The sequence below is a fragment of the Ailuropoda melanoleuca genome, chromosome X, assembly GCF_002007445.2.
Source record: "Ailuropoda melanoleuca isolate Jingjing chromosome X, ASM200744v2, whole genome shotgun sequence".
NCBI lineage: Eukaryota > Metazoa > Chordata > Mammalia > Carnivora > Ursidae > Ailuropoda > Ailuropoda melanoleuca.
In genome coordinates, this window is record NC_048238.1 from 108,672,640 (window position 1) to 108,686,509 (window position 13,870).

Sequence of the window (13,870 nt, forward strand, 5' to 3'; positions counted from 1 at the left end):
AGGATGTGGAAAATAACCCTTGCGCACTGCTGGTGGGAGCGTGAAAGGGTGCGGCCGCTGTAGAAAACTGTCTGGCCATTTTTCAAAAAGGTAAACATAAGTCATTGTTTGATCCAGCAGTTGCCCTCCTAGGTATATAACCAAGAGAAATGAAAACATATGTTCACACAAAAACTTGAACGTGCGTGTTTATAGCAGCATTATTCATAATTAAAAAAAAAGGGGAAACAACCCCAAAGTCCATCACCCAACGAATGAACAAATGAAATGTGGTCTGGCCACACAATGGAATCTTGTTCAGCCACAGAAAATGTTGACACACTGACACCGTGCCACCGCATTGAGGAACCTCGACAACACGATGTGGGGTACAAGAAGCCACACACAGAAGGCCACGGATTGTAGGGTTCCATTTGTCATGTCCTAAAGAGGCAAATCCAGAGAGATGGAAAGCTGACTAGTGGGTGCCAGGGGTTCAGGGGGTAACTGCTAATGGCTGTGGGGTTTCCTCTTGGGCTGTTGATAATATTTAGGAACCAGACAGAGATGATGGTCGTACAGCATTGGGAATGTACTAAATGCCACTGTGCTGTACACTTTAAAATGGTTATTTCACGTTAGGTGAATTTCATCTCAATGAAAAACAAAGACATGATTTGAGTTCTGCAGTGATTAGCGCTATGTAGACATCAAAAGAGAATGACCTGGTGGGGGTGGGTGTTAGCCAGGGAGGTCAATAAAGGCCTCTCTGAGGAGGTGACATTTAAGCTGAGACTTGAAAGTAATGAGCCTGTCGCACAAGAGCTGGGAGAAGACCACTCCAGGTGACAAGATGAAAAGGACTCGGACTCCTTCTTCACAGCCCAGTGGGGAAGACAGAGGCCTAGAGAGTGCCAGGCGCCGGGTGTCGTGGAACGCACAGGAGGGCACTGACCCTCTGTGTGAGCAGTCAAGGACAGGAGGAAAAGGTGGAAGCTACAAACACGGGAGCTATGATGCCACCCCACTCGGAAAGAGCATCACCTCCAGGTCCTCAACCGCTGAGTGGCTGCTCGGCAGGTTCTCGATGGCATCCATGGGGGGTCTTGGCCACTTGTTGGATCGCCGCAGGTCTGGGAGAAGAGAGCAGAGCAAGCCTTTTCAGACCTGCCTTTTCCTCTGTTCTCCTGATGACTGTGGGAGTGTCAGGTCCCGATGCAGAGGCCGGGCCTGAGTTTCATAACTTACAAGTATGGCACATGTATTTTTGGCATGTAGCTAATCTGAATGCCCCATTCCTGCTCAGGCCTGGAGACGAAGAGCTCCATGCAGTAGTCCTTGGCCCGCACAGAAAGCGCTGTAAGCCCTTGACCTTCAGTGCATCCATACAGCCACCAGGCCCACGCCACAGAGAACAGGCAGCCCACACGTTGCTGGCCAAGCTTTGTAATTTGAATGTTGGTCAGCCTTTTGCTTTGAGGCAAAGAATATCCTCAGAAGTCTCTTTGCTTGCAGCAAGCACACACATGAAAACGGTGAGTCAATTCATCCTTTTGGTGATCTCTATCAAAAGAGACTCACCGAGGAGCACCTGGCTGGCTCAGTCAGTAGAGCATGCCACTCTGGATCTCGGGTTCATGAGTTTGAGCCCCAAGTTGGGAGTAGAATTTATTTAATTAAAATATATATATATATAATATATATTATGTTATTATATATTATATTACTATATTATATTAATGTATATTATATTATATTATTATATATTATATATATATATTTTAAAGAGAATCACTGGGAAAGATCTCAAGGATCACCTCATCTATCGCCTTCCTCCCTAATTTGATGAATGAGGAAACTGAGGCCTGGAGCAGGGATTGAGCAAGCTGGTGGGCACAAGGGTCACACAGCAGGACTAAAGGGATGCGTTTAGGCAATGGATTCAGAGAGAAGAGAGGGTGAACCATGGCCTCACCGCTCACCCGCTGTATGACCCCACACAAATTGTTTTCTCTGTCTGGGCCTCAGTTTAGCTTTCTGTAAAGTGGGAATAACATGGCCTCGCAGAGTTGTGAGGATTCAAAGTTGTGTCATGTAAAGGGCCCAAGGCTTCAGAGGTGTTCGGGAAATTGAACAACCCTTCCTTTTTTATATGCGTACTTTAGTCTACAGCTCAGACCGCTCGATTAAGTGGCCTTTGTGCTTGGAGCTTCAGAAAAGCCCAGCAGAATAGGAACCTCTGGAGAGGCAAATGGCCACTGCACATCCCATCCCGAGTGTATGCCAAACGGGCCACAGGGGAGTGGGCACCAACCCCTGGAAGGAGCATTGCAGAGACAAATGAAAGGGCCACTTGTCTACCAGTCAATATCCCTTTCAGAGTCCAGGCATGTTCCGGGTCAACATCAATAGAGCAAGGCAGAGAGCTGAAATTCACCGTTCTGTTTTCTTTTGAGTGACATGGAATGCTCTTTTTCTATGCAAAGAAAAACAGAACAACCCATGCCATTGTTCTGACATCAATNCCCCCCCCCCCCCCCCCCCCCCCCCCAAGGCTGAGTCCCTTCCAATCCCCAGCGGCTGGACAAACTCCAGCTAGGTTTGCCAGGGAAAATGCAGGGAGTCCAGTTACATGGGATTTTCAGATAAACAACAAATAATTTCCTAGTGTAAGTATGTCCTAAAGATTGCGCGGAACATACTTATACTATACAAAACTATTCGTTGTTTATCTGACATTTAAGTTTAACTGGGCATCCTATATTTTTATTTGCTTAAACTGGAAACCCTAGCGCCAGCCAAACCAGGCAGGAGTTTAGACCGGCGCCTGGCCACAAATCTAGGTCACTAGGCAAATTGCAGCAGGGGATGAAGCCTGCCTGAGCTCCAGCCCCGGCTGCCCAGACCTCCAGAAGCAGCCATCTTGTGGATGGCACTGAACTAGGGACACAGCCACACATGCTGGTTCCTGTCTGTGCCGGCTATGGAGGCCGTGGAAGGGAGTTCAGCTCCCAGGAAGGGAGTTCTTCGCACCCAGTTCAAAAAGCACTTAGTCTCAGTGGTGGGTACTTTTGGGGCCACTATGCCAGACTGGCCAGCCTCCCTCTCCCAGCGCCGGCAGCAGGATGCAAACTTGGCCCTGTCGGGTTTGGGGACCAGTCCTGGTCAGGCAAGGCATTGCGACAACAGATTTTCCTGGAATGCCTACTCACACGAGGCTGTCTGGAAGGCTTCAGAGCTAGAGAGAGTGGGGAGCAAAGAGAATACAGTCCAGGAGCCTGAAGACTGCCATATTCGGAGGACCACTTCGGCACTAGACACTTTATAGGAGACATTGCGTTCGGGCCCTGGAATAATCCTAGTGTTATTACGGTCATCCTATTTTATGGATACAGGTAAAGAGGCTCAAAGAAAAGCTAGGAAGTGGGGGTGCCAGGATTTCGGCCCAGGTTTCTCAGACTCCAGGATACAGGACTGTGCCCAGAGGGTGGAACCACAACACAGTGTTCAGGGGACATCCTGGGGAGGGAGGGGTCCGTGGCCCCCCATAGTAGAAGGCAGGGGGCTTCTAAATGAGGAGGCCCTTGATGCTGGCCTTGCAGAACTAGAGACCTTGATGATGTGGCGGTCCATAGAAGTAGGGACCCAAGGCACACTCCCAGAGCAGAGAGTGCGAGGGCTCTGTGGGAGGGCAGTGATGCTGGAAGGAGTGGACATTGAGATATGTTTTATTACGTTGCTCAGGCTTATGATGTCCTCCCAAAGTGATTATTTGGCTCAAGCTCACCCCTCCTTGGCAGGAGAGAGCACAGCTTCCTCTTCCACGGCCCTGTTTTAAATGCCACACCGCACTGGAGAAGGGTCACAGGCCCTCAGATGGGGACCCGCAGGTGGGGAGGCATCCCCTGAGCGGCCAGTCCTCAGCCTCAGCAACCACGGCCAAGCTGCCTTCCCTCCTTCATCCTTCATTTGTTTCCTCAGCAACAAGCACTGCCAAAGCACCCAGGAGGCGTCAGGTGTTCCGTGTGCGGGGAGAGGTGCAGCCCTTGCCGCGTTGACAGTGAACCAGGGCGGGGCGCCCTCACTAACCGTCCTCTAGCGTTTGGGTACCTCTCCCTTGGGCCGTGCTTTCAGGGCCCCTCTAGGGGAGGCAGGTGAGGGGCCTGCAGCGGCTGCCCCCAGGCGCTCCCCCGACGGGCGGCGGCAGCAGGATAGCAGGCCTGCTCCGCAGAGTCCCCCGGGCAGGCCGGCGTCTGAGGGGCCGCCTCCCGCCCCCGCCGGCCCGGGGAGTGTCCTGTTCCCTCCGGCCTTGGCTCGAGGGGGAGTCCCCGCCGGCTTCCTGGCAGTCGCTACCGTGCCCGACCCACCCACGCAGCGGCCCTCCCGGGCTGGGGCTCGTGCCAGGCGGGCAGGCCCGGGCGCTCGGCCGCGGCCCCCCACGCCCCTTCCCCGGCTCTGAGGGCTGGCAGCCGCCCCCGAGGCCCCGGATCCGCGGGCCCCGCCGCCTCGCGATTGGCCCGGTGGGTCACGTGTTCGGCCGCCGGCCCAGCGGGCGACCGAGTGGCCGGAGCCCCAGGGTCCCGCCGCAGGCGCGGGGGCGCGAAGCCGCTCTTCACGCCCGGGCCCTCTCGGGGACGGGACGGGTCGGGGCCTGGGGACGGGGCAGCTTCCTCAGCGCTGGACCTTTCCCGGGGCACACGGCCCGGAACCCTCCCCTGGGCTCAGCCACTGCTCACTTCCCTCCCGAGTGGGCCCGGCTCCTTTCCCCCAGCCGGCGCCCACAGCCCTGCCGGGCTCCCTGCCGTGTGCACTCCTCTCCCTCTGAGCCCTTAGAAGCGGTCGCTGGCACCCCAGCTCACTCCGTCCGTGGGAGACCAGGCCAGGCATCTGGGAAATGGTTGGGGAGGTGGGGCTCAGTCGCCGGGAACACACTGCTGATTCAGGCAACAAGGGTTTAATGAGCACCTGCTGGGTGTTGGGCACCCATGCCAGGCCCTGAAGACAGAGTGGGGAGTGAAACAGGTAAGCTCTTGCCCTTAGGGACCAGCCGTTCTAGTGGATAAAGCGAGACACACCAGGCCGTTTCCTGTCGCAAGTCTCCCTACGGTGATCAGAGGCATTTATCCAGGCGGGTGTTCCACCCTTAAGCCATTACTGACCTCACGCTGCCCTGAGGCCGGAATTCTGCTGGGCACCATAAGGAAGGGGAGAGAGTGGAGGAGCAAGAGCAAGATTAACCAGTCCTCAAGAAGCTCCAAGCCCAGGTGAGAATAACACGTGAAAACCCATAATTATACTGAAAGCCAGTAAGTGCTGTGCGGGAGGCCTGACTCTGTGCGCACAGAGGTCAAGGCAGTGGGAGCGGGCCAGCTTTCTGCAGAGAGCGAGAGCAGAGCCACTTACTGAGAAGGGTGGGAAAGCTCATACTTGCTCACTGATACCTGGGTCATCTCATTGCCCAGAGCAGGCCAGAGCCCGATTGGCGGCCCTGTGCTACCCCCATAGGGGTGAGGGTCAGTGGGCTGCGGGGTGAGGGTAGGGGGATGGTAGGTTCAATAGGATGTCAGGTCACAGTTGAATTATGAATAAGCAAACAAAATTATCATCTTTGGTATAAGTATGTTCCAAGGATTGCATGGGATATGCTTATTATACTCAAAATAATCATTGTGTACATGAAATTCAAATGTAACTAGGTGACCTGTATTTTTATTTTCCAAATCTGGGAACTTTGGGGAATGAGGTGTGGGAATAGGCCCAAACGGACCTTGTCTGGGAATGGGGGAGTTGATTAGAGTCCCCAGTCTGGTGCTCCCCTCAGTTGAATGTCTCCCCAGGGCCTTGGGCCCCGGAGCAAGTGTTGATGGGTGTCCAGCCTGTGGTTTGCTCCACCCTGCGTGATAAAGGAGGGGCAGCCTCCAGCAGGGGAAGGAAGGAATAGAGGAAGTAAGATGAGTTCCACCCAAGGAATAAAGGCCTGAGGGCTAGATGCTTTCAGGACGAGTTCCAAAAGGGGCTCCAGACCCCCACACCGGGCACCATGCCCTGAGAACTCCAAGTGTGGAATTCATGATTCTCCCTGCATGGGAAGGCACTGGCTGCCTGTCTGCTTCCCCCTGGGGGTGAATGATGAAAAGGGAGGAAGCTGAAGGGTAGCGCTAGGGGGGGCAGGCTCTGGGTCCAGGAGGGAAGGAGACTGGGAACTGGTTCTGCCCTGACAAGGAGCTGCAGCAGCGCCTGAGGAAGCTGTCCCTCTTAACATCCTAAGCCCCTGCCCTTGGCTCATACTCTTGATTCCTGTGCCTCTTCTGGTCCCCTCTCCAAGGTTACCTTCGGAAGACCTGGCATGCTTCTCCTGCCAGCTCTCCCCTGGCCGGTTGCAGGGCAAACTAAACCTCTAAAAGACAGTTGCCAGGGCTTTTTCCCATACTGGGGCTCCTTGACTGAGGATCTACCAACTACATCTGATGAAGCGTAGCTGAGACCACCACATACCCAGCCCAGCAGCTATCTAAGCCGAGAGAATCGCGGGAAATGGAGAAAGGGGGTACGGGGTTAGTGGACACCGATGTTCTCTGGACGCAGGTTATACAAGGCCTGACACACAAATGTACATAGTCCACATAATTTGGCCTAAAATAAAAATGCTAACCACAGTGCACAGGAAGAAATGGCAGACTAGCAGGGATTTTGTTTGCTTTTTCACAAATTCGAGGCATTCGGGGGAAAATTATTGGAAAGGTCCAGATCTCTCCTGAAGCAGGCACACCCCCAAGAATGGTTGAAGCAATCAGTGCCTTCTTTCTAGGTCCCATAAATTCACTACCGAAATTAGAGGCCTTGGGAAGCAGCCCATCAGTCTTAAAGGTGAACGTTAAAAAGACCAAGACCAGGGGCACCTGGGTGGCTCAGTCGGTTAAGCTCTGACTCTTGATTTCGGATCAGGTCATGATTTCAGGGCTCTGTGATCGACCCCAGGTAGGGCTCCCTCCTCGGTGGAGAGTCTGCTTGTCTCCCTCTGCCCTTCCCTCTTCTCTCTCTCCCTCTTAAATATTATTTATTTATTATCTTTCTAAAAAAAGATTCTATTTATCTACCTGAGAGAGAGAGAGAGAGAGAGACAGAGAGGCAGAGAGAGAAAACACAAGCAAGGAGGAGGGGCAGAGGAGAGGGAGCAGACCCCCCGCCCCAGCCGCTGAACAGGGAGCCTGACACAGGGCTTGATCCCAGGACCCTGGGATCATGACCCGAGCTGAAGGCAGTCACCCAACCGACTGAGCCACCCAGGCACCCCTTAAATAAATACATTTTTTTTAAAAACCATCAAGACCAAACAAGGCAGCCACTGAGTACAGGTCGGTGGTGTGGTGGCTGCTGGAGCTTGTCCTCTACAAAGCACATCTACAAGTAAGATTGCAGCAGGGCAAAAGGTGGATGCATGGGCGCCAGAGTCGATCAGCCCTGGGTTCAAATTGCTGTGTGCCCCTCATAGAGCCGTGTGACCTTAGGAAGGTCCCCCAAGCCTCCGTGAACTTCTGTTTCCTCATCTTTAAAATGGGTATAGTAATCATCCTAACCTTGCAGGGCAGTGGTGAAAATTTAGTATGATGACAGATGGGGAGATCGGTTCAGGGCTCAAGAAATGGACACTCTTGTCAGAATCAGAGCGAATAAATGACCCTCAGAGGGGAAGCAGTGGGAGTCGGGCTAGAGGCATTTTGCTCACACGGTTACCGCTCTTCACTCCTCGCACGTTGCTGAGGCAGATTTCTCAAAAGGAGTTTCCCAACAGTGGCTCCCCAGTTAGAACCACCCGGACCCATGTCCCATTGGCCTGTTGGCCGCCTTGAGGTTGAGGGTGCAGAAGGGATGGCGTGGTGGGGGAAGCCGGGAATGGGGCTGCTTTGGCTCATGTTCATCCACCAAGGTCGTGCTGCCCAGCCTAGGCTGCTAGGCTGGGCTGCACAGAAGGCCGGAGCTGCTGCTGAAATCACTGCGTGTGAGACATGTTTGCCCTGAGAAAGGAGGGGAGGGGAGCAGAAGCCATCCAGACTTGTCCCTCTAGTCTTGTGGAGACTTCTCCCCATGGTGTTCCAGAGCGGCGGGACTCCAGCACTCACGGCCAGCCCTTGCTGAGAAGCCCAGGAAAAGGACGAGGAAGTGAGAAAGCAGCCAGTTTCTCTGCTCCGGCAGGGCTGGTGCTAGAGTTCGTCCTGAGGTGTGTGGAAACGGCTGTGGTCTGTCCCTACTGTTCAGAGAGAAGGCTAAATCAAGGGTCTGGAAAGCCTTGATAGAGAGCCTTTCTAGAGCTGCCAGAAACTTCATGTCTCAATTCTAGAGGCTAGAAGTCCAAAATCAAAGTGATAGCAGGGTCATAGTGGCCCTGAGGGTTCCAGAGGAGGGTCCTCCCTCACCTCTTCTAGCTTCCGGTGGCCTCAGGCACTCCCTGGCTTGTGGCCCCATCGCTCCGATCTCCGCCTCCGTCTTCACATGGTCTTCCCTGTGTGTCTCTGGGTCCTCTCTGCTTCTTCTTAACTGATCACATCGGCCAAAACTCCATTTCCAAATAAGGTGACATTCTAAGCTTCTGGGTGGACGTGAATTTTGGGGAGACGTTATTCAACCCACTACACACTCCTAACTGAATTCTGCACCAGTGTAGACATTTCCGAAATGATCTTCATTAGATATTATTTAGGAGGGTGTTGTTCATTGAGCAAAATGTGCCTCAAAGTAGCTTCCAGGGGCGCCTGGGTGGCTCAGTCGGTTGAGCCTCTGCCTTCGGCTCAGGTCATGACCTTGGGGGTCCTGGGATCAAGCCCCACCTTGGGCTCCCTGCGCAGTGGGGAGTCTGCTTCGCCCTCTGCCTCTTCCTCTGCTCGTGCTCTCTTTCTCTCTCTCTCTCAAATGAATAAATAAAATATTTTTTTAAAAAGTAGCTTCCATTGTCACCAAATTCCCCTCTGAAGGGATCACCAGAGAAACACACCCTGTTCGCTGTTCTTGCCAGTCTCCAGAAAAATCCCAGGTACAGAGTAGGTGCTAAATAAATATTTGCTGGATGAATGAATAGAAAGAAATTCATTTAGTGGCCAAATGGACTTGCCCTTTGGCTGAGAGAAGCTCGCTGTGGGCACAAAGTCGTAGGTTTTCCCAATTTCTTACAAAAAGAGTACGAAGCATTTTTTGAGACAAATCTGACAAGTATAGAAACAGTCGGAGCTAAGACCCTCTGATCTGCCCTGCCCACCCTCCGCCAGTCCCCAGGGTACATCCTGGAGCAACAGGAGCCATGTGGAAACCCATATCGTAGGTCAGAATCAGAGGCAAATGAAATTTTTCAGTGCTGGTGATACATCACACATAGCACCGAGGCATTGACAACCACCCCTAAAAGTTCACTCCGGAAAATTGAACAGCTTCTTATTCCACCCCACAAGCATTTACTGAGAGTCAGCCTACACTGTGTGTTCTAATAGAGAGTGCAATTGTTGTCTTGCAAGCCGGGTGATGAAAATGGTTTGAGAGTGAGGAAATACCCTTTCTATTAAAGGGACCCCATTGTTTTGGGGATACATATTTTGTTTTCTTTGATTTCCAAAAGGGAAGTGCAATACTAAAAAAGGTATTTTTGTAACTGCAAGGAGGGAAAAAAAAAAGCCCAAAAAGCATTGTCCATGTCTAATTGGACTAAATTGAAGGGCTGGGCTGCCAGGGTTACTGTTTTGAAACAGATCATGCCGCGTGCCAGCTTACCAACTGGTAGTAATTCCCCATGACCACCACTGTTTAGGGCTGAGTGGTGGCCTTCCAAAAGATGCTGGGGTCCTAAACCCCTGTGAATGTAACCTTATTGGAAATAGGGTCTTTTGAGATGATCAAGTTAAGATGAGGTCATTAGGATGGACTCTAATCCCATATGACTGGTGTCCTCATTAAAAAAGGGACATTTAAACGCAGAGACAGGAACATAGGGAGAACAGCATGTGAAGATCCCAGTTCTGCTGTCACAAGCGACGGAACTATCAGAAGCTAGGAGGGAGGCCCAGAATATTCATTCCCTAGGACCTTGAGAGGGAGCACGGGCCTGCCAACAACCTGATCTCAGACTTCTGGCCTCCCAAACTGGGAGAGGAGAAATTTCTGTTGCTTAAGCAATTCAGCGTGTTGTACTTTGTAAGGAGGCCGGCAGCCAGAGGGAAGGAATGCACTCACCTTCCATCCTGATCCCTCCCGCCACCCCCATCCCACACTCCAACTGCTCTGTTTCCTAAATGCTGTCTGCACGCTGGGCATCCTGTGCTTTGGCTAGGGGAATCCTGCGTCTGGCTTTACCAGGCACAGTCCAGCTTCTGCTTGTAGTCCCAGCATAACAATGAATAGCGCCCCCTTTCACAGGTATGCTGGTGTGGACCGTGCATTCCGTGGTCACCCTAGCATCTGTCTGTGCTAACTCCAGCCTCGAGTGATCCTCCTCACCTTTTCTACCCGGTAAACTTCTATTCTTGATCAAAGCCCAGCCCAAACATCCCTGCTTCTGTGAAACATACCCCACCTCCGCCAAGATTTCATCACTTCGTCCCCTGGGTTCCCAAGGGAGTTTATACATTTCCGGACCACAGTACTCGTTACTACATCATGGCAGCTCAGACGTGATCTTCTCAGGGATGCCTCCCCAACACCCTGACTGACCCAGTGCCCCGGTCACTGCTGTCTGTGTCCTGGACGCTCCTCCCTTCATGGCTTGTAGTCTGGATTGTGATGAGCTATTTGGGGGAGTTCATACCCATTACAGTAACCTATTACTTGCTCCTAACCTGTGATGCCAGGAACCATGTCTGTGTCCCGGCACACAATTTGAATGAAAACACACGTTCCTTTAAGTGCTTGTCGTCTTGTAAAGCTGTCAATTCTTGCCTCTCTCGGCTGTATGCTCATCTTCTCTGTCGCCCCTTAGCACCTCACATTGTGTTTAGAACATCAGAGGTGCTCAATGCGTGTTTATTGAGAGAGTGTTTAATTTAATTTAGGAACATAACTCAGTGGCTGCACAATACTATGAGTCAAAAAAGAATACTTGAATGCTATTTGCTTCCCTCCTTGAAGGGATACCACGTGATACTAGGGTCTTTCTGGACAACAAATGTAACTGGGATGACGACCCCTCTTAGAGTGACTGTTCCACTGGGAAAGAGAAATGATATTGCTACAGTATACTGTTCAGCATAGCTGCAATGTGAGAGAAGATGTGGGAAATGGCCCATTTCAATCTCTGATCCAGATGATTTCAGGGGAGAGCTGTTGTAGAAATGCACAACAAATAACTACCCATGTGTATTCAGTCATTGAGAATTTAGAAAAAGTTTTTCTTTATATGAGCTATACCAACACCTTTATGAACTAGCTAGGGCAGGGAAAGAAGCTCTGGAAGCTGCCTTTATTTAAAAGGGTCAAATAGCATGTCTTCAAAGTCACACCAGTGACTGTCCAGGAGGGAGCTCTGTAGTTGGAAACTGAGATTGTGTGTTCAGCTCTGCCACCTACCAGCGCAGTGACCTTGAGCTCCCCACAGCCTCACTGAGCCTTGGTTTTCTCATCTGTAAATGAGGGAGGATCACTTTATTCATTTGTCTTCAAAGGTCGTTATGTAGACCAAGTAACAACAGGGGTTGAGAATGGTTGGAGAACTTGAAAGCACTGGATATACTAGGGGCCTTCCAAGATGGTCTTCCCAATAAACCCAGAGAAAAGAGAAAGAAAGAAGGATGGTACTAGCATTAAGATAGACATGTGAATCAATGGAATAGAATTGAAAGCCCAGAAATAAACACACACATATGGTCATTGGTTTTCAACAAGTGGGTGGGAAAAGAACAGTCCTTTCAACAAATAGTACTGCAACAACTGGATATCCACAAGCAAAAGTATGAAGTTGAACCCCTATCTCACACCATACACAAAAATTACCTCAAAGTGGCTCCATGTAAGAGCTAAAACTATAAAACTCTTGGAAGAAAACAGTGGTAAATCTTCATGGCCTTGGATTTGACAACTGTTTCTTCAATATGGCACCAAGAGCACAAGTAACAAAAGAAAAAAATAGATAAATTAGACTTCATTAAAGTGAAAAACATTTGCGTTTCAACAGAAACCATCTGAAAAGTGAAAATACAATCCACAGAATGGGAGAAAATTTTTGCAAATCATCTCTCTATAGTGGGCTCAAATCCAAAATACATAAAGAATTCTTACAACTCGTCAATAGAAAGACACATAACTCAGTTTTCAAAAATGAGCAAAAGATCTGAATAGACATTTCTCCAAAGATAATATGCAAATGGCCAGTGAGCTAATGAAAATATGGTCACTGGCATTAGTCATCAGGATTTACAAATCAAAGTGATCAAAATGAGGTACCACTTCATAACCACTAGGATGGTGAGAATAAAAAGGACAATTAACAACTGTTGGTGAAAGTGTGGAGCCATTGGAAGCCTCACACACTGCTGGTGGGAATGTAAAATGATGTGGCCACTTTGGGAAACGGTCTGGCAGTTCTTCCAAATGCCAAACATAGGGTTACCATATGATCCAGCAACTCTACTGGTATATAGCCAAGAAAAATGAAAACATGAGTCCACACAGAAACTTGTACATGAGTGTTCATAGAAATATTTTTCATTCATAAGAGCTCTCTCTCTATATATATAGCTTTATATGTATGTGTATAGATATAGATATAGATATAGATATAGATATAGATATAGATATAATGAAGTACTGATTCATGGTATAACATGGATGAACCTTGAAACATGATGCTAGGTGGAAGAAGCCAGACACAAAATGCCACATATCGTAGGATTTCACTTAGATGAATGTCCAGAATAGGCAAATCTATAGAGAAAGAAAGTGTATTGGTAGTTGCCCTGGGATTGTCAGGAGGTAGAAATGGGGAATGGCTGCTCGTGGGTATGGGGTTTCTCTGGGGAGTGGTGAAATATTCTGGATTTAGATAGTGGTGGTGGTTGTACAGCTCTGTGAATATGCTTAAAAAACCAACATTGACTTGTACACTTTATATGGGTGAATTTTATTATGTACACACTATCTCAATAAAGCTGTTAAAAGAGAGAGAGAGAGAGCACAGGCAATATTCGTGTTGGGGGGCAGCAGTGAAGGGGGTGAAGGGGGAGAAGGTCCAGGACTGGGGAGGAGGAGCTTAGCCTAAGCGGGCTTCCCCATGCAGCGCTGAGACCAGGGCTTTCCTGGAGCTCCATTAGCTGTCTGAAAAGCTGCCAACCCTGTCCCTCCCAGGCACTTCGGCTTTGTTCCCATGAGTCCCACGGAGGAGGAAGGGCAGGTGAGGGGTCTGCAGCTATCACTAGAAACACTGCCCCTAGAAACATCAAGTATTTTATTCCCTCGGGAAATAAAGAGGCAGGGGTTAGGGGTTGGAAAAGTGGCTGAGGCTCCATCCAGAAGACTCAGAAGATGATCGGGCCTCTTTGGGTGGGTGCGCACGCCTTCTATCGGTGGATGACTTCTTTGAAGTGATCCCTGGAAGCTGTAACTGGAAAGGGAGCACCTTCCTTCGACTCTTCCTGGGGCACATTTGGAAAGAGCTCCCCCCAACTCCCCACCTCGGATGGATGTGATCCTTAGGAGGTGGTTCCTTTTTTTTTTTTTAAGCCTTTTTATTTATTTATTTGAGAGAGAGCATGAGCAGCAGGGAGGAGCTGAAGGACAAGGAGAAGAAGACTCCCCACTGAGCAGGGAGCCTGATACGGGGCTCACTCCCAGGACCCCAAGATCATGACCTGAGCCAAAGGCAGATGCATGACTGACTGAGCCCCCCAGGCACCCCTCGGAGGCAGTTTCTAGGGCAATT